The sequence below is a fragment of the Hemitrygon akajei genome, chromosome 1, assembly GCF_048418815.1.
Source record: "Hemitrygon akajei chromosome 1, sHemAka1.3, whole genome shotgun sequence".
Lineage (NCBI taxonomy): Eukaryota > Metazoa > Chordata > Chondrichthyes > Myliobatiformes > Dasyatidae > Hemitrygon > Hemitrygon akajei.
The window spans coordinates 191349615-191369975 of NC_133124.1; the positions used below are offsets into that span (position 1 = coordinate 191349615).

Genomic DNA, 20361 nt, shown 5'->3' on the forward strand with positions numbered 1-20361 from the left:
AGACACATGAGAGCAGGCTGAAAAAACGGAGGCAACGAAAGCTGCGTTCGCACATGTCCGACTGATCCGGCCCGCATGAAGCTGCATTTTGCTCAATCCGGCCCGTGACCTAAAATGAGTTTGACACCCCTGTCAATGTACTCCATCTGCCAGACCCTTGCCCACTATCTCTCTGCCGACTCTCTATATCTTCTGCACAATTTGCTTTTCCACTCAATTTAGTATCATCAGAAAACTTAGGTACACTACACTCGGTCCCCTCTTCTAGATCGTTAATGTATATTGTGAACAGTTGCAGGCCCAACATTGACCCCTGTGGCACACCACTCACCACTGATTGCCAATGAGAAACACCTATGTATTCCAGCTCTCTGCTTTCTATAAGTTAACCAATCCTCTATCCATGCTAATACATCCGACTCTATGCATCCTTATTTAACAGATAAGTCTTTTATGCGGCACCTTATCGAACGCCTTCTGGAAATAGTACAACAAACAGTTTGCTTCCCCGTTTCAATCCTGATCTCCGGTGCTGTCTGTGTGGAGTTTGCACACTCTCATTGTGACTGCATAGTGTTCCCCTAGTGTTCTAAATTCCTCCCACATCCCAAAGACATGCTGGCAGATTGTTAACTGTATATTGACCTGATGTGAAGGGAGGCAGATGGGATGGAGTTGATGGGTCTGTGAGAGAGAATTGATTACTTGGGGAGGAGGGGGAAACAGGGGTTCTCAGAGAACCAGCAGGAACTCAGTGGGCTGAATGGCCTCCATTAGAAGGGAATGTAAAATGCAAACAAATTTTCTCCTTTTATCAAAAAACTTTAAGTGTTGATCTCACCAATATACTTGGCGACAGTATTCACGATCCTCTAGATCAGGGAGCTCCAGAGAATGACCGCCCTCTAACAGAATCACCGCTGCGCCCAGATCAAAAAAAAAAGCTGCAGGTGCTGAAATTCTGAAGCAAAGCAAAAAGTGCCAGAATCAACCAGCAGGTCAGGCGGCTTCTGGACAGGGACAATGCAGAATTAAACGTTTCAGACTGACGATCCTTCATCTGTTCTGGGAAAATGGCTGCCAGTTTTGATGAGGGGGCCACGGTTCTGAAACGTGGACTCAGTTTCTCTCTCCATAGCTGCTGCCCGACACAAAATGAGCTCCTTGATTCTGACAGTACAAGTTACAAGAGCCACAGGCCATGCCAAGAGCTGCCAGTCAAAGGAGATCCTTGCACTGGGATCGCCAGGAGGAGAGGAATTTCACTGGGACCAAGCTGGTCTTGAATCTCACGTGATGTTATGTATCCAGAAGGCCAATAGAGAGAAAACAGATAAAACTCCTGAACCTCCCTCCCCACGAGTTCCGAGGAGCTTCTTCACCACATAGACAGCCGCAGCTTCCCCAAGGTCTGGACCAGCTTCACCCACATTTCACGAGAGGCTACAGAGAAAATAATGGGCCGGGTGTAAACTAGAGATACACGAGAAAACCTGCAGACGCTGGAAATCTGAGGCAACACCACACAAATTGCTGGAGGAACTCAGTAGGTCAGGTAGCATCTATGGAGGGAATAAACAGTCACCGTTTTGGGCCGAGGCCCTTCTCCAGTACTGAGAATGGGGGCAGAAACCAGAATAAGAAACTTCCCCATCCTCACCTTTCTATTTACCCCAATTCTGGCAGCCCTCTCATTCCTTCTCTTCTTCTTCCCAACCCTCATGACGTGTCCATCACCTCAGGTTTCCCCACATCTTTCACTCACTTCCATGGTCCACTGTACTCATGTGACAGATTCATGTTCAGCACTTCACCTCTTCCACCTATCATCTCCCAGCTTCTCACATCATCCCTCCCCCCTTTCCCCTCACTTGGTCTCACCCATCACCTGCCAGCTTCTGCACCTCACCCTTTCCCCACCTTACTCTGGCTGCTGCCCACTTCCTCACCAATCCCGATGAAGGGGCTCGGCCCGAAACCTTAATTTTTTAAATTTCCCTCCATAGATGCTGCCTGACCTGCTGAGTTCCTACAGCATTTTGTGTGCATTGGACAAGGTACAAAAGCAGCAATCCACCCAATTCCCAGCCAAAAAGCCTGATCAAGTTGGACCACTTCCAACACTCAACACTGCAATGGAGAAAGAGTTTTGCTGATTGCTGGGTGTAGAGAGGATCTATCTCAACATCTCCAAGCCTCGTATCTAAGAAAGAATATGCTGACATTGGAGAAGGCTTACAAGAATGACCCCAGGAATGAAAGAGTCAAATTATGAAGCTGGCTACTCGCTGAAGTTTAGAAGAATGAAGGGGAAAACCTACTGAATATTGAAAGGCCTAGGGATGACTCTGTAGTGGAAGAGTCCAGGACCAGGAAGCACCACCTCAAAACAGATGGACATCCCTTTAAAACAAGCACGAGAAGGAATTTCTTTAGCCAGAGTGCAGCGAATCTGCCAAATTCATCGCCACAGTTGGCTGTTAGGCCGAGTCATTGGCTTTATTTAAAGCAGAAGTTGATTGGCTCTTGCTTAGCAAGTGTGCCAAAGGTTACAGGGAGAATGAGGTTGAGAGGGATAATAAATCAGCCATGATTGAATGGCGGAACAGAACTGACTGGCAGAACGGCCTAATTCTGCTCTTACGTCTTATGGTTTTGTTTACAGTACATGAAAATAAAGAAATAGAATGGAATTTATTTATGAACAAACACTAACCAAACAACCAATGTGCACAAGAAGATAAATCATGAAAACAATAAAAAAATACAGAGCAGACGAGTGGCAGAGCCCTTCGTTTATCCAGAACCAAACCAAGTGTGACTCAACAGCTGCCCAGATGAGAACGAGGGGCTGGCAGGCTTACCAATCATAGCTCCAAACAGTGCCGGGGGAAACAAGTGCCAGTCACTGAGTTGGTATATGGAGCCCACAAAAAACAAAACACAATCAGACAACAGGCCCTTCCCCTTCCAGAATTCACCGACAATTTGGACACAGCAGACTACTTGGCCCCTTCGTCGGCCAGTAGAAGAGCACTCCTCCCCTTTCTAGCCCTCCCTCCCTTCAGCTCTGAAGGTCCTGGCTCTTCAAGGACACATGCGGTTGAGGGATCCTGCCAGTTCCAACTACCAAAACTTGGGTGAAAACTTGTTCCTGCTCTCCCCTCAAAACCCTTTTACCAACGGACATCCTGCAAAGCCACTGCTGCAAGCGACTCGAGTTCGATTCCGACCTCCGGTGTTGGCCGTGTGGAGTCTTCATGTTCTCCCTGTGACCATGTGGGTTTCCTCTGGGTGCCCCGTTTCCCTTACAATATGTGGGGTTGGTAGGTTAATTGGCTAATGAAAAGTACCCCGGTGTGGTAGTACCTATGAGGTTGGAATTCCAGACAAATACATTACCATTAAATTAGTGAAAATGGAAATACGCTGTGGGCTGGTAGAGACTTGATGTGCCGAGTGGTCTCTTTCTACGTCATAGTACAGCACAGAAATGGTCTTCAGCACTCTACGTCTTTCCCCATCCACACTACGCCCATTTACCTGGATCAAGTCTTTCTACGCTATTTAAAGGCTTGCCTGAGTGCCTGTTAAGCATAGTGATATTTGATTCCAGCACCTTCGCTGGCAGAGAGTTCAAGATATCAACCACATTGTCTTTAAATAAAACCTAACCCTTTAAAACTCCTTCCTTTCATCCTAGATCTACGCCCTCTCATTTTGATACCCTTAGATTTTAACTATTTTCCCATTGAAGGAAATATCCATAATTAAATTAATTTTAGACATGCAGCACGGAATAGCCTTGGGCCGACGAGTCACCCTGATTATTTAGCCCTAGCCTGATCACAGGACAATTTACAATGACCAGGTTACCTGCTAACCAGTACACCTTTGGACTGTGGGAGGAAACTGGAGCACCCGGAGGAAATCCACACGTCATGGGAAGGATGTTAAACACTTTCCTGCAGAGGAGGCCAGAACTGAACTCCAACACTGTAATAGCATGCTAACTGCTACGCTACCGTAGTTCCCCTGGTTTTATGTTCCCTGTTTTTTTTTAAATCTCTCTGCTGAGGGCAACAGGTCCTCCCTGTTCGCCTCTTTCATGGTCCTCAAAAACGTGTACACATCAGTGGTCGCTACGTTGCAGGGAAGAGGCGATTAGGATGGTAAAAGTGCATTGAAGATGTCACCTGGATTGGAAGGCTTGAGTAACAAGGAGAGATTAGAGAGTCTGGGTCAATTTTCTCCAGAGCAAAGGAGGGCAAGGGATGTCATCTTGATGTATAAATTTATAAGGGGCATAGATAGGGTGGACAGTCAAAGCCTATGGTAGCACTGTCTAAAAGTAGAGGCTTGGATTTAATGTGAGGGAGGAGGCTAATAAAGGGCACAAGAATAGTTGGTATCTGGAATGAGTTGACAGAGCAGGTACCGAGGTAGGAACAGTAACAACAATTAAGAGGCATTTGGACAGATAAGTAAATAAGGAAGGAATGGATATGGAATTAAAGCAGGTGAGTAGAATTAATATAGATAGATAGGAATGATGGTCAGCATAGACACAGTAGGCTGAAGGGCCACTCCATGAATCCAGAAAGCCTACCTTCAGCTTCTGAGGATCCACAGAGAACAATCCCAGCCTCTCCAAGCTCATGCCTACAAATCTCCAGAAACACCCTGATCCTCAGCAGATGTGACAGATGCTGGAGAACATAAGCCACACACACAAAATGCCGTAAGAACTCGGGCAGCATCCGTGAGGGAAAATGCACAGTCGATGAGTCAGGATGAGAGTCTTCAACCCTGATGAAAATCTAGCTAGGTCCTTAGACCTACCTGATCCAAACAATCAGCTCAGGAAGTCTGTACTTGTGTGTCTGGGTTATGATCATCCAGAAAAACCTGATCCTCTCACAATTCCAGTTCAGAAAAGGTCAAGTGACAACTGAACATGTTAACTAATCAGTAATCCCAATGATGATTCAGGATTGATGGTACAAACCCAACATCTACTGCCAACCTAGCTGGTCCACAATGCCACCATCTACCCATTAAACAGGTAGTGCCAACAATAACCATCTATACATCTCCAACACCTGGGCAAGTTCTTTCAAGAGAAAGAGGAAGCGAGCTACTTACAGAACCAAAGAACCAACACTTTGTCGAAAAGGAGCTAGACCTTAGGTACGTCTTAAAGAGAAGCGGAAAGACTGAGGAACCTCCAACGGTCCTGGTACAGGCACCGATGGTAAACTCCGGGGGAGGGGGGGGGTCTTAAAAAGCCCCAACTTCGGGGCAGATTTGGAGGGAGCGAGATTTAGCAGGGAACGATTTCACACTGAGGAGCTTTCTAACCGCGAGCCAGTGAGGCCCTGAGCATTAAAAAGTAAGACTTTGTATAACCATTACATTTCCAGGAACAATAGATAAAAATTCAATGTCGCGGCTGAAGTCTTTTCGCCGCCTCCCTTTCCACATGATGTCAAGAAAGCAGCGAGGTGTGCAGACTTCCAGAAAACAGTGCGATGCAAGGGATATCGTCACAATAAACCTCCCTGGAGGAAAGAAAAACCGAGGGGGTGGGGGGGGGGCTGGAGAGGAGGGAAAGCGGCTGGAAGCCATCTAACATTCTAACATAAAAAAAGGGTTTCTTCAAATTCCATCCACATTCGAAACGGGATCGAGAAGGGATGGGGGAATATTTAGTCTACCCCCACCAAAAAAAAAAACAGCTTCGGGGAGAGACTCGCGGCGGCCGGTTTGATACAAAGCCCAGCGGTGCACTCGGAAAGTTTGCAACACTTCTCGCAAACTTTTCACCCTCTTTCGGCGGGTTCACCGCGAGCAAACCCGCACAGCGCAGAAACTCAACTCACCGGCGCAGTCCGGGTGAGAGCCCCACTCCCGGCGGGGACCTTTCCAGAGGGTTTTGAGGTCCTTTTATGAAGTATCTTCTGCTTTACCTTTTGTTCACTTCTGTCTCCGTGCCCATCGCCACCTTTCTCAGAGCTGGAGAGAGGGAGGGGGGAGTAGGGACACGTGATAACCGAAACCCAGACACCCAACACCCTGCTTCTTCCAACCTTTTCAGCAAGTTCCTTTGAGGATTTCCAGGACTTGCGGCGACTTGGAATCGGTTTTAGAATCATTTATTTTGGACTCGCAGATGTTATTAAAACATGACGATGATTAATATGTCAACAATGCTGATGCTCGAGGTTACATTTTTAAATGCATGCAAATGAGCTGCTTTTGCACATCTGTGCGGAACCGAATTATTAGTCACCACGATATATCAAACAGGTCAGCTTACCTTAAGAAGTGCATTATATACGAGCTTCCCACTAACGTTTTACAGCTAATGAGGTGCTTTTGAAGTGCAGCTGTTGTAAGGTCGGGGGAAATCTCGCACAGCAAGCCCCCACGAACAACACTGGTCTAGTGTGGCCCGGGAGACAGTATCGCCCGGGAGAGGCCCAGGAGATCCTGCGGATGCTGGAGATCTTCAGCAACACACACAAAATGTTGGAGGAACTCAGAGATGAAGGGTCCCGGCCCGAAATGGCGGACTTCCCTCCATAGACGCTGCCCGACTTGATGACTTCCTCCAGCATTTCGTGTGTGTTGGTCAGGAGAGAGTCCCTGTACCCTCTCCAAATGTTGCCCTCTTATTGCCCTGAGGGGGACTTTCCTGTCATAATAGCACCTGACACCCCACAGTACTCCCTCGACACCACTGATGCACATGCCAACATTTCCTGACAAACAAAAAAAAACCCAGAACAATATGTTCAGATCACTGGGGCACTCTCACAAAAGTACTTTAATGTCCTCCAAAACTTATCTGTCAAGGGAAATAAGTCATTCATCATTTTATCTGTTACATTCCCCCCACCCCCCAGCCTCTCAACACTTGTGTTTCCAATCATTCCTCCTGAGTAAACTTCTCTACCTCTGGCAGGCTCCTTGGATTCCTCTCTGATTCCGTCAGCTACTTCCTGTCATGTTTTCTTACTGTCGTTTCTTGTTAAAAATATATTCAAGACAATCAAGGAACAGTGCAGGTCTCTCTTTATGTTTGTGGTGTTGTATATGCAATCTAGACTAACTGCCATTGCTGGTTTAATAGTGTCAGCAGATTTTGTGCAGAAAGCACCACTGGCACTTGGTTCACCTCATGGCATGAACATCAAGTTCCCAAGTTTCCAGAAATACTCCCCCACCCCTTTTCCTTTGCATTCTTTTCTCTCTTCTGATTCACCTGCCCCTCACCCTCTCTGTCCTTCCCCAACCTCTGCCCATTACCCAGACACACTCCTCCCACCCCAACCAATCCCCTTGATCCATCCTCCACTGCCCTCTCCAATCAGATTCCACCTTCTTCGGCCTTTCCACCTATCACCTGCCAGCTCTGACATCCTTCTCCTTCCCTCAGCACTCCCATCACCCCCTCACCTGAATCTACCTATCACCTGCCAGCTCTCGCTCCACCTTCTCCCTCCAGTTTTTAATACTAGCTATCTTCCCTCTTCCTTTCCAGTCCAGATGAAGGGTCTTGAACTGCAGCTTTGGCTGGTCATTTCCTTCTGAGGTGCTGCCTGGTCTGCTGAGCTCCTCCAGTGCCTTTGTAGGCTGCACCACATTTCCAGTATCTGCAGTTTCTCTGTCCACAGGGAGGGAGGTGGATGATGCACAGGAGGAGGGCATTTAGTATAAATTGGCATCAAGGTTGGCACAACATCATGGGCCAATTGGTCTGTCCTGTGCCATACTGCTGTATGTTCTACGTTCTTGCCTGGGACAATGCAGATGTTAAATGTTTTATGGCTTCTACATGGGTCTCAGCCCCTCAACATGTAGTGGAAGTGAGACCTCAGACTGCAGTCTTCCCCACAGACACTTTGTGTTGGCTACACTAAGCTTCACTGCGACCCTGGCACATACACATACTCCTTCAGCTCGGAATATGCGAGTCAGCGGTACTCACTGACGGACTGGAAGACAAACAGGTTTCCGCCAGGCCACGTGGTACAGTACCTTTCACTGAACTGAAGATTTTCCAGCTCCTCTCATTTTGTGTCCTTAGGAACAGCCTGTAGATCAGAGGCTTCTCTGTTAGGCAACCGCTTGCAATGAAGTGAGAAAAGGACCTCGCATGCTTCTCCAGACCTTTATTGGAACAGAGTCATAGAACACTACAGCACAGAAACAAGCGCTTTGGCCCGTCTGATCCATGCTGAACCATTAATCTGTCTAGTCCCATCGACCTTCAAGATCACAGCCCTCCATACCCCTGCCATCGATGTACCTATCCAAATTTCTCTTAAATGTTGAAATTGACCACACCCATCCACCTCTCGCACTGACACTCTCACTACCCTCTGAGTGAAGAAGTTCCCCCTCATGTTCCCATTGAACCTTTTACCTTTAACCCATGACCTCTACATGCAACCTCAGTGGAAAAAGCCTGCTTGCATTTACCCTGTCTGTACCCCTCATGATTTTGTATACCTCTATCAAATCTCCCCTCATTCTTCTATGCTCTAGGGAATAAAGTCTTAATCTTTCCCTCTAACTCAGGTCCTCAAGTCTTAGCAACATCTTTGCAAATTTTCTCTACACTCTTTCACCCTTATTTACATTTTTCTTGTAGATAGGTGACCAAAAACTGGACACAATACTCACCAACATCTTATACAATGTCATAACATCCCAACTCCTGTACTCAATGCTTTGATTTATGAAGGCAATGTGCCAAAAGCTTTTTTTACAACCCTACCTACCTGTGACTTTCAAGGAATTATGTGTCCCTCGATCCCTCCACTCTATCGCACTCCACAGTGCCCTATCTTTCACCATGTTGGTCCTCCCAAAGTGCTACACCTCACTCTTGTCAGCATTAAATTCCAGCTGCCATTTTCCAGCAGGACCAGCTACCACTGCAAGCTTTGATAGTCTTCCTTGCTGTCCACTACACCCCAACTCTTGGTGTCATCCGCAAATTTCCTGATTATCACCCAGATTATCACATTATCACCCAGATCATTGATACAGATGGCAAGCAACAACAGACCATGCACCAATCCCTGTGGCACGCCACTAGGCACAGGCCTCCAGCTGGAGAAACAACCATCTACAACCACTCTCTGGCTTCTCTAGCAAAGCCTGTGTCTAATTCAATTTATTACCTCATCTTGAAAGCCAAGCGACTGAACTTTCTTGACCAACTTCCCACGCGGGACCTTATCAAAAGCTTTGCTAAAGTCCAGGTAGATAACATCCACTACCTTGCCTTTATCAACTTTCCTTGTAACATCCTCGAAAAGCTCTATAAGATTGGTTATACATGACTTAACACACACACAGCCATGTTGACTACCCCTAATTAGTCTCTGCCTATCCAAAAGCTATTATATATCTGGTCCCTTAGAATACCTTCCAATAACTTTCCCACTACTGATGTCAGGCTCATTAGTCTATAATTTCCTGGTTTATTCTTATAGCCTTCCTTAAACAACAGACCTTAGTTATCCTCCAATCTTTCAGCACCTCACCTGTGGCTAAGGATGTTTTAAATATCTCTGTTAACGCACCTGTAATTTCTGCACTCAGCTCCTATAGGGTCAGGGGGAACACCTTGTCAGGCACTAGGGATTTATCTACCTTAATTTGCCTCAAGACAGGAATCCCTCCTGCTCTATATATAGGGTCCATGAACTCGCTGCTGTATTGCCTCATGTCTATAGAATCTGTGTCTATTTCCTGAATCAGTACTGATGGAAAAAATCCATTTAGGATCTCCCCATCTCTTTGAGCTCCATGCTTACCACTCTGATCTTCCAGAGGACCAATTTTGTCCTTTGTTATCCATTTGTGAGACGAGAAGCCCAGGTGAGGATGGTAAGGACCCAAGCGCTGGAATATCTGAGACTAGAATCAAGACACAATTTCGAGACTCTAACGAGAACAGCTTTCTTGACTAGTTGCAAGATGAGAATCCGAAGGAGACAGAAATCCTAAACGCAACTGCGAACTGAACCAAAGTTCAGCTGATGATTGAGCTCCATACCTGAGTTCAGGTGCTCTTTAGATATCTAAATCTGGGCACCAGGACGTGGTCGCCAATTAGCGGAGCGGGCCAGAATCGTTAAAGGGTCTGCGCCAGCTATCCATACGCTGGAGAATCAGAGTACTGTATCTAAACACTGGAGCACAGTCGAGCATGCATTGTAACACTTTGTGCTCTTGGTATATCTGTAGAAGCAATCAGGATTCTCCTTCACCTTGTCTGCAAACTCATGTCTTCTTTTAGCCCTCCTCATTTCCTTCTTAAGTGTTCTCTTGTATTTCTTATACTCCTCAAGTACCCCATTTGTTCCTACCTGTCTATACCTGCTATGCACCTCCTCCTCCTTTTTTTCTCTCAAAACCAAGATTCACTATACCTGTTACCCTTGCCTCTTATTCTGACAGGAACATACAGACTCTGTACTCGCAAAATCTCACTTTTGAAGTCCTCCCACTTACCAAGTACACCTTTGCCAGAAAATGGCCTGTCCCGATCCACACATGTCAGATCCTTTCTGACGCCATCAAGATTGGCCTTTCTCCAACTTAACCTGAGGACCAACCTATCTTTTTGCATGATTACTTTGAAACTAATGGTATTGTGGTCACTGCATGTAAAGTGCTTCCCAAACTTCTGTCAACTGCCCTAATAAGAAGTCTAGTATCTCACTCTCTCTAGTTAGGACTTCTACGTACTGATTAAGGAAACTTCCCGGAACACTATCCCATCTAAACTTTGTACAGTTTGGGAGACCCATTCAATGTGGAAAGTTAAAATCACCCACTACAACAACCTTATGTTTCTTGCAACATTCTGCGATCTCTCCGCAAATTTGCTCTTCTACATCCCTCGGACTGTAGGGTGTCTATAATATAATCCCATATATAGTCCCAATAGCATGGTCACACCTTTCTTTTTCCTCAATTCTACCCATAAAGCCTCTAGTCTGTCCTGACTGAGCACTGCCATGACATTTTCCCTGATGGTAATAGCACTCTTTAATCCCTCCAGCTTTATCACATCTAAAACAATGGAACCCCAGAACATTGATGCATTGTCAGTCCTGCCCCTCCAGTAACCAAGTCTCACTAATGGCTACAACGTCATAGCTCCTCGTGCTAATCCATGAAGCTCATCTGCCTTTCCTACAATACTCCTTGCATTCAAATATATGTACTTCAGAACATTGCTCGACCCTTTGATTCCTGACCTTGTAGGTAGGCTTAACAACATCTTTCTCCACAACCATTCCACTATCTGCTCTGGCGCTGTGGTTCCTATCCCCCTGCAGTTTTTATTTTACCTCCTCCCCACCCCATGCAGTATTAGCGAAAACCTTCCCACTAGGATATTAGTCTCCCTCTAGTTCAGGTGACACAGAACAATAATGCACTATACTGTGTCTTTGGCCCACTGTGTTATGCCATCCTTTTAACCTGATCCACTGTCAGTCTAACACTTCCCTTCTACACAGCCCATAACCCTCCACTTTTCTTTTATCCATGTGCCTATCTACGTCCTTAATATCAGTCTCGACTGCCAACCTCAGCAATATATTCCAGACCCTTACCACACTCTGTGTAAAAAAACTATTCTACCTCTGACATCTGCCCTAAACTTTCCTCATTCACCTTAAAAATATGTCCTCTGGTTTAAATCATTGCTGCCTTGGTAAAGAGGTGCTGGCTGTATACTCTGTCTGTACCTCTCACCACCTTATGCACCTCTATCAAGTTGCCTTTCATCTTTATTCACCCTGAGAAAAGGCCTAACTCACTCAGCCTTCCCTGATGTGATATTTTTAATCCAGGCAGCATCCTGGCAAACCTCTGTGGTTTCTCTAAAGTGTCCTCATTTCCTATAATGAGGTGATCCAAACAGAACATAATATTCCAATATCGTCGAGCCAGTTTTATAGAGCTGCAACAGTACCTCTCGGCTTTTGAGCTCAGTCCCCGACTAATGAAGGTCAACACACCATACGCCTTCTTAATGGCCCTCTCAACTTGTGCAGCAACATTGAGGTATCTTTGGAATTGGATGCCAAGATCACTTCATCTCTTTGCACTGCTAAGAATACCATTATTAACCCTGTACTTTGTTTTCACGAGGGGATGTTTGATCACCTCATTCTCATCGCAGCCAGTGCTGAGAGTAAGACTGACGTAGAGGAATGATGTGATGGGGAGAACTCCTCTCACTGACACCCAGGTGAGGTTTTGGTGCTTGTTAGTGAGCTCTGCTGATGAGGCATTCTGTCAGATGAATTAGAAAGGCTACTCAGGAACCATTCCACAGGATCCATCGAGTCCATATCCCTCAGTGTCTTCAGGATGTTGCATGCTGATGGCTGCCTGATCGACTTGTGTTCAAAGGTTTTGTTTTTTGCAAAAAGTTTTCAACAAGGGCCAGGTAGTGTGGCAACAGGACATTATACGACAACAGGGCTAATCCGTCATCAGCACCTAGAACCTCAGCGTGAAGCAACACTTGATGCCCATGTACTTTGGTACCACACACAGCCTGATGCACCCTTATATGAAGATGATCTTCAGGATTAGGGCAACATCTTATGTTCCCAATGTGACCCATTGGACCTGCTCCATCCTGAAGAACTGAACAAACTGGTAAATGGTTCAAGTGACTGCCAGGGCAGAGAAGCAGGAATACTTCACACCCACCAACTGAGAGCACCTCACACATGATTTAAACCTTTTGCTTCTCAGGTTGGAGTCCTTGTGCAGAGCACCCTAAAGGTTAACTTGCAGGTTGGGTCGATGGTGAGGAAGGTAAATGCCATGTTAGCATTCATTTCAAGAGGTCTAGAATACAAGAGCAGGTATGTGATGCTGAGGCTTTATAAGGCACTGGTGAGGCCTCATCTGGAGTATTGTGAACAGTATTGGCCCCCTCATCTTAGAAAAGATGTGCTGGCAATGGAGAGGGTCCAGAGGAGATTCACAGGGATGACTCTAGGAATGAAACAGTTATCATACGAGGAACATTTGATGTCTCTGGGTCTGTATTCACTGAAATTCAGAAGAATGAGGGGGGATCTCATTGAAACCTTTCAAATGTAGAAAGGCCTAGACAGAGTCGATGTGGAAAGGATGTTTCCCATGAGGGGAGAGTCTAGGACAAGAGGACACAGCCTCAGGATAGAGGGGTGCCCTTTCAAAACAGAGATATGGAGACATTTCTTTAGCCAGAGTGTGGTGAATTTGTGGAATTTGTTACCACATGCAACTGTGGAGGCCAGGTTGTTGGGTGTCTTTAAGGCAGAGATTGATAGGTTCTTGATTGGACATGGCATCAAAGGTTATGGAGAGAAGACCGGGAACTGGGGTTGAGGACAAGATAGAGGAAAGGATCAGCCATGATTGAATGATGGAGCAGATTCAATGGGCCAGATGGCCTAATTCTGCTCCTATGTCTTATGGTCTAATCATCGTACGATCCTGGATACAGTAAATGTCCTTGGCCTTGTTAACAAACAATGAGAATTAACAAACTCATTCGCAAGGCCACTGATGTTGTGGGGGTGGAACTGGACTCTCTGACAGTGGTGTCTGAAAAGAGGATGCTGTCCAAGTTGCATGCCATCTTGGACAATGTCTTCCATCCACTCCATAATGTACTGGTTAGGCATAGGAGTACATTCAGCCAGAGACTCATTCCACCGAGTTGCTACACTGAGCGTCATAGGAAGTCATTCCTGCCTGTGGCCATCAAACTTTACAACTCCTCCCTCGGAGTGTCAGACACCCTGAGCCAATAGGCTGGCCCTGGACTTATTTCCACTTGGCATAATTTACTTATTATTATTTAATTATTTCTGGTTTTATTTTGTTCTATTTCTACTCTATTCTTGGTTGGTGCGGCTGTAACGAAACCCAATTTCCCTCAGGATCAATAAAATATGTCTGTCTGTCTGTCTGTACTTGCGGGACTCCAACAAAATCTTCCTTATGGAGACATCCTGGTTGAAGATAACCTGTCATTCAGACTCTATTTGTAAACCCCTTGACCTCCTCCTGGGGGGTGGTCATCAGGACAGCTGTTATGATGCAGTAGATCAGTTTATGGCAGGTTATTTTCTGGACAAAGGTGCTAGGTTGACCTCTGGGTTGTCAGGTCAAGCTCTCACTGGCCAGCCACCTGATCAGGAAGGGTCCTCAAAGTCTCCTTCCTTCCCTTCCTCTTCTTCTTCAGAGTGCTTGTCCATGGAGATCCATCCCCAATCTGATAAGCACCGATAGCTGGCTTTATTTTAGTCTGAAGGCATTAACCACAGCATTAATGACCTTTCTTGAATCAGTCACTCTGGGACTTGGAGGAAACTATCCACTCAGAAGTGGAAACTAGCAGGTTTCCCCAGTGCTGCTCCTGAGTGGCCCCATCTATGAGATAGATTATCTGACCAGATTGCCTTTATTTGCTGCACGTATATTGAAGTTTCTGACATGCAGTGAGATGTGTCATTTTCTTCACCGACCAATGCGCTCTGTGCTGCAATTGTCACCATGGCTCTGGCACCAACGTAGCATGCCCACAACTTACTAACCCTAACTCGTACACCTTTGGAACGTGGGAAGAAACTGGAGCACCCGGAGAAAACCCACACAGTCACAGGGAGAACGTACAAACTCCTTACAGACGGAGGTGGAAGCTGAACCCTGATCTAACAGCTGGTTCTGTAAAAGCATTGCGCTAACCGTTACTCTACCCTCCCACCCCACAGGCAATAATGATGCGCAGACAGTCGAGCAGTTTGATGATGCTCTCAGTCTGGGCTTGTGCTGAGTAGCATTGACAAAGGTCCCAGCGCTGGCTGGTTTCGGTGCAGCCACATGCGACTGAGAGATGTGTCCCTGCAGAGCAGAGGTGAATCGGTTCAGTGCTGGGACAGCAATTGCATTACTGCATTAGCACTGCGGGGTGTAGGACTGATAACCTGGAGAGTTTAGTTCAAATCCCCCCTTTTAGTAGCTGCTGAAGTTAAACTGGAACTTAAAACCCTAGTCATTAGTAAAAACAGCCACAAAACTGACTGGTGCATTGCAGAGACACATTTAGTTCACCACTGTCTTCCGGGCGAGGAGGAATCCTGCCTTGCCACCCACTACCTGCCTTATCTACCAGTTGCCAGCTTCTAGTCTTCCCCCTCCCCCCCCACCCCCACCTTCTTATTCTGGCTTCTTCCCCATTCCTGATGAAGGGTCTCGGCCTGTTTGTTTCAGCCCAGCTGACCTGCTGCGCTTCACCATCATTCTGTGTGTGTCACCCATTGCCCTGTGTGTTACTCTGGCCCAACAACGTGGTGGACTCTTGGCCCACCAAGCCACTCAGACCGTGGGCTATTACGGTCAGGGAAGAAATGCTGATCTTGCCTGCAATGCCCAGATCCCATCATGAATTATGAAAACAATTCCCACTTGTGCTTCCGATTCCACTCTCGTTCCAAGGGCTAGGGTTGCAGAGCGATCCTGAATTTCCCATATTTCTAGTTTATATTGGTCCAGCCTGGATTGGAATTGAGGATGGGAAAAGAGCTTTCCTGCTTTTGTGGCAGATGACAGGACTTGACAAGAAAACTTGACTTGAAGACTTCACTTGAAGACTTGATAAGTGGACTTAACTTGAAGATGACAAGAGGACTTGACTTGGAGACTTGACAAGAAGAAGCTGCAGTGTAAGTTCCCTGAGCCAGAAGTTCAATCCGTGGAGATTCACCGATCCTGTGCTACTGCTCAAAGAAGAGCAGGTGTGTTCCTATTCCTTACTCATCCTTCCATCAACATGACTGGAAGATTCAAATTTATTTATCATGTGAAATTTGAAACATACAGTACGATGATCACTTGCGTTGACAACCAACACACCTGTGAGTATGCCGGGGGCAGGCAGCAAGTGTTGCCACACATTCTGATGCCAATATAGCATGCCCACAATGCTCAGCAGAACAACACAGAGCACACCAAAACAGAACTCCACCTCTACTCAAAAGACCACAAAAAAGCAACCAAACCGAGCTGTAACCTCAATGGAGTACGGAGCTATTTGAGCTCCTGTATCACCTTTGACTTTCCTCCCAGAGCACAGCAACATCTGCAGAACAACAAGTTCAAGTTTAGTTGTCATTCAACCATACATGAATGCCCACGAATACAGACAAATTGAAGTGTTACTCTGGGGCCAGAGTGCAAAACACAATACTACCAGTCACGCACAGCACAAGGAACATGTATCATGTATAAGGTAGTTGGCACTTACAAGATAGCAGTAAAATTCAGCCACACAAAGAAAAATATAGTCCAGGTCCCTGAGTCCATGAATGTTGCAGTAGTCTACAGTCAAACACAATACAGCTTGTCTTCTGCCAAATGAACACTGGGGGCAGCACTGACTCTAGTTTGGATGCCCCGCCACACCTCCTCCGGTAGAGCCCACCAACTCTCACGTTTCTCTCCGGTGGCTGTAAACAGGTGAGACTGCGGCTTGAGGCCTAGTCCTTGCTACGATCGAGCCCACGCAGCGCCTTCGGCATCTGTCCTTGCCTCCCGCCAATAAATCCGTGAGTCAGATTTGCAGCATTCTACGTTAACAATGGCCAACAGGGTCCTGCGACTAAGATGACCGCTGACTGCTAGAGTGCACACCACCTTTGCACACTGACTCCTCCGACACCTCTCCGATGCAGACAGCAGCATTATCCACACCAAGTTCAGCTCCTTCATCTTCTCTGCCAATGAGCAACTTGCTGTTGAGGTAGACCTGCAGTACCTTAAGTTCATAAATTTTGGCACAGTCTTGCAATCATAAAAAGTACATTTATAAAAGACAATAACACCTGTGGTTGACCCCATAGAAGCGACTGCGATCAAATGCACTGCCATCTTACTGGAGACTTACAAGCAGTTGCATGCTTGTTTGATGTAAAGCGCTCCAGGACATCTGAAGGCTGGGAGAGGTGTTTTAAAATGCAGATACTTTTTTGACTTCTGATCGCTTGTTAGGTTGGAAATCTGGTTGGAGATTGACATGCACGATACTTCTGCAATGCAACGGAAGGACATCACTCACCAAACCAGCAGCTCCAGTTTAAGGTCCAGGGCAGAATTAGCCTCATTTTTATTCGATGGAATCTCAGCTTGTGTCACGGTCTGGTCCATGGATTCCTCACTCCAGTTTTTTCCTTTTCCCCGTGTTCCGTTGGGCGCCTTGATTAAGGAACCTGATCTTCATTCCCTACCGGCAACATAAAGGCTCCGGAGGTTGCAGTGGTGATTGCTGGACCAATCATCAGAAGTTCATCACCGGTAACCAGTCACCGGAAGCCAGTCATCTCAGCAAGGCGGCTATGCTCGTCTCAGGGCCGCCGAGAATCGTGGACTCTAGTTGCTTCAGTGCCGTGGCCGCTTAGTAAATTCAATTGTTTTCGTGTCCAGCTGGGTTGCCGGCCGTTTTGCCGATACTCCAAGTAAGATACAAATTCTGTTGCTTTCATGGCCAGCTGAGACTGGGTCAAGTCAGGAGCCTGCCGTGTGCATTTCCTGGGTTGAGTTGAGAGCCTGTCGTCCGCTGTTCCTGGGTCGAGTCGAGAGCCTGCTGTCCTAGTTCTTCCAGCTGAGTGGGTCCGGCCGTTGGCCACTACTCCAAGTTGGGTATTCTGTCTTTTCGTGGTCCAAGTCCAGGCTCATGGTCCTAGTACAAGTTCCAGGCTCCAAGCCATATTCCAGTTCCAGGCTCCAAGCCAAGATCCAAGTTCCGAGTACAAGCCGAGGTCCAGGTTCCGAGTCCAAGCCGAGGTCCAGGTTCCGAGTCCAAGCCAAGATCCAGGTTCCGAGTCCAAGTCGAGGTCCAGGTTCCGAGTCCAAGTCGAGGTCCAGGTTCCGAGTCCAAGTCGAGTCCAAGGCAAGTTCAAGTTCAAGTCCAGTTTCCAAGTCCAAGTCCTAGTCCAGGTTTTACTGGTTTGTTATTCAACATTTACGTCTATGTTGACATTTTGTCCTCGCTCCCTGGCCTCCCTAGTAACTATCAATAAACACTTCTGTTTATAACAACCTTTGTGTCTGTGTCCTGCACTTGGGTGCGCTCCCAACGCCCCCTTGTAACAGCTCGATGTGGTTGGTGTCAAAGGTCGTTGCAGAATGTTCCTGAGGAAGTGGAGCTCATAATCTATCCCAGCACTTCATTATTGTTCCGAGGAATTATCAAAACGGTTTTGGGTGGGTGGGTGGGGCATCAATCTTTCCTTTTCTGAGAGAACCTAGAACTAGGAGATCACCATTTAAAAATAAGTGGCATCCCATTTAAGAATATTGAATATTAATGAATATTTTGAACTCTAGCTCCCAAAGGGAAGTTGAACTGGAGTCCCTTAATTCTCCAATTTTAGGTAACCTCTCCCATTGTCTCTTTTCTCACTCCTCCTAGTCTTCCTCCCAGTCCCTATCACCCGTTTTTTCCTCTCCTCCATCAACTCCTATCATCCAAATGCTCCTCCTACTGGCTGAACAGGCCATTCAGCCCAACACATTCATGCTGTCTCTTTTCTCATCTACTGACTGTGTAGCTCTACCCTTCCTTATTTGGTTCTGTGCTTCTGTTAGATCCCATAATCAGTAGCCCTCCACCGATCACCTCCCAACCTCTGTTGCTATTTTCCCTCCTCCATCTGCCTATTATACCTCCTTACCTGGATCCACCACTTACAAGCTCTTGCTTCATCCCTTGCCCTCACCTCATTCTACTGGCTCCCTCCCTCTGCCTTTCAGTCCTGATGAAGGGTCTCAATCTGGAACATTTGGAGGGTGATGTAAATGGTGAAAATGTACAGAGTTTACAACCACCAACATTGGGTCTGGGTTCACTTTAAGGGGCAGGTCTGACCTGATGAGGTAATTATGTAAAGGACTTTTAACGCACTTTAGTTTCAGTTTTTATTGTTCAATGAATGAGTCGTTCCTGCTTTTCTGAATCATAAAACACCCCCGCCATTTTATTTGTGAAAACCTACATTGTTGATCCCGATGCTCTAGGGCAATTCCAGAGTTATTGAACATGTCAGCCAATGCAGTCACTTTGAAACTGCTGGAGATCTGCGAACAAAATGCCATTGCTTGATTTGCACAAGCTGAGGCCCGATTTATGCTGCGAGAAATCACTGGCGACGGCACCAAATAGTTTTATGTAGTAGCTTTGCTCCAGTTCGCCTACCAGCCCCGATTAGGAGTTGAGGATGCCTTCGTCTACCTGCTGAACCATGTCTACGTCCACCTGGACAAGTCAGCTAGCACAGTGAGGGTCACATTTTTTGACTTCTCCAGTGAGTTCAACACCATCCACCCTGCTCTGCTGGGTGAGAAGCTGACAGTGATGCAGGTGGATGCTTCCTTGGTGTCATGGATTATTGATTACCTGACTGGCAGACCACAGTACGTGCACTTGCAACACTGTGTGTCAGACAGAGTGGTCAGCAGCACTGGGGCTCCACAGAGGATTGTCCCGTCTCCCTTTCTCTTCACCATCTACACCTCGGACTTCAACTACTGCACAGAGTCTTGCCATCGTCAGAAGTTTTCTGATGACTCTGCCATAGTTGGATGCATCAGCAAGGGAGATGAGGCTGAGTACAGGGCGACAGTGGGAAACTTTGTAACATGGTGTGAGCAGAATCATCTGCAGCTTAATGTGAAAAAGACTAAGGAGCTGGTGTTGGACCTGAGGAGGGCTAAGGCACCGGTGACCCCTGTTTCCATCCAAGGGGTCAGTGTGGACATGGTGGAGGATTACAGATACCTGGGGATACGAATTGACAATAAACTGGACTGGTCAAAGAAAACTGAGGCTGTCTACAAGAAGGGTCAGAGCCGTCTCTACTTCCTGAGGAGACTGAGGTCCTTTAACATCTGCCGGATGATGCTGAGGGTGTTCTATGAGTCTGTGGTGGCCAGTGCTATCATGTTTGCTGTTGTGTGCTGGGGCAGCAGGCTGAGGGTAGCAGACACCAACAGAATCAACAAACTCATTTGTAAGGCCATTGAAGTTGTGGGGGTGGAACTGGACTCTCTGACGGTGGTGTCTGAAAAGAGGATGCTGTCCAAGTTGCATGCCATCTTGGACAATGACTCCCATCCACTCCATAATGTACTGGTTAGGCACAGGAGTACATTCAGCCAGAGACTCATTCCACCGAGATGTAACACTGAGCGTCATAGGAAGTCATTCCTGCCTGTGGCCATCAAACTTTACAACTCCTCCCTCGGAGTGTCAGACACCCTGAG

At 46.7% G+C, this 20361-nt stretch overlaps 1 protein-coding gene across 6 annotated transcripts in view; it reads right to left on the bottom strand.

Moving 5' to 3' along the window:
- LOC140734219 (fibroblast growth factor receptor 1-like) overlaps positions 1-6041 on the bottom strand; it is a 188477-nt gene extending 182436 nt beyond the window's left edge. Inside the window, exon 1 of one of the 6 annotated variants that reach the window (XM_073057905.1) lies at positions 5883-6041. The gene's annotated coding sequence lies outside the window, so the exon portion shown is untranslated. The remainder of the gene's footprint in view (positions 1-5882) is intronic. The other 5 variants (XM_073057965.1, XM_073057946.1, XM_073057937.1 and 2 more) reach the window with 5 other exon arrangements.
- Between the last annotated feature and the right edge of the window lie 14320 nt (positions 6042-20361).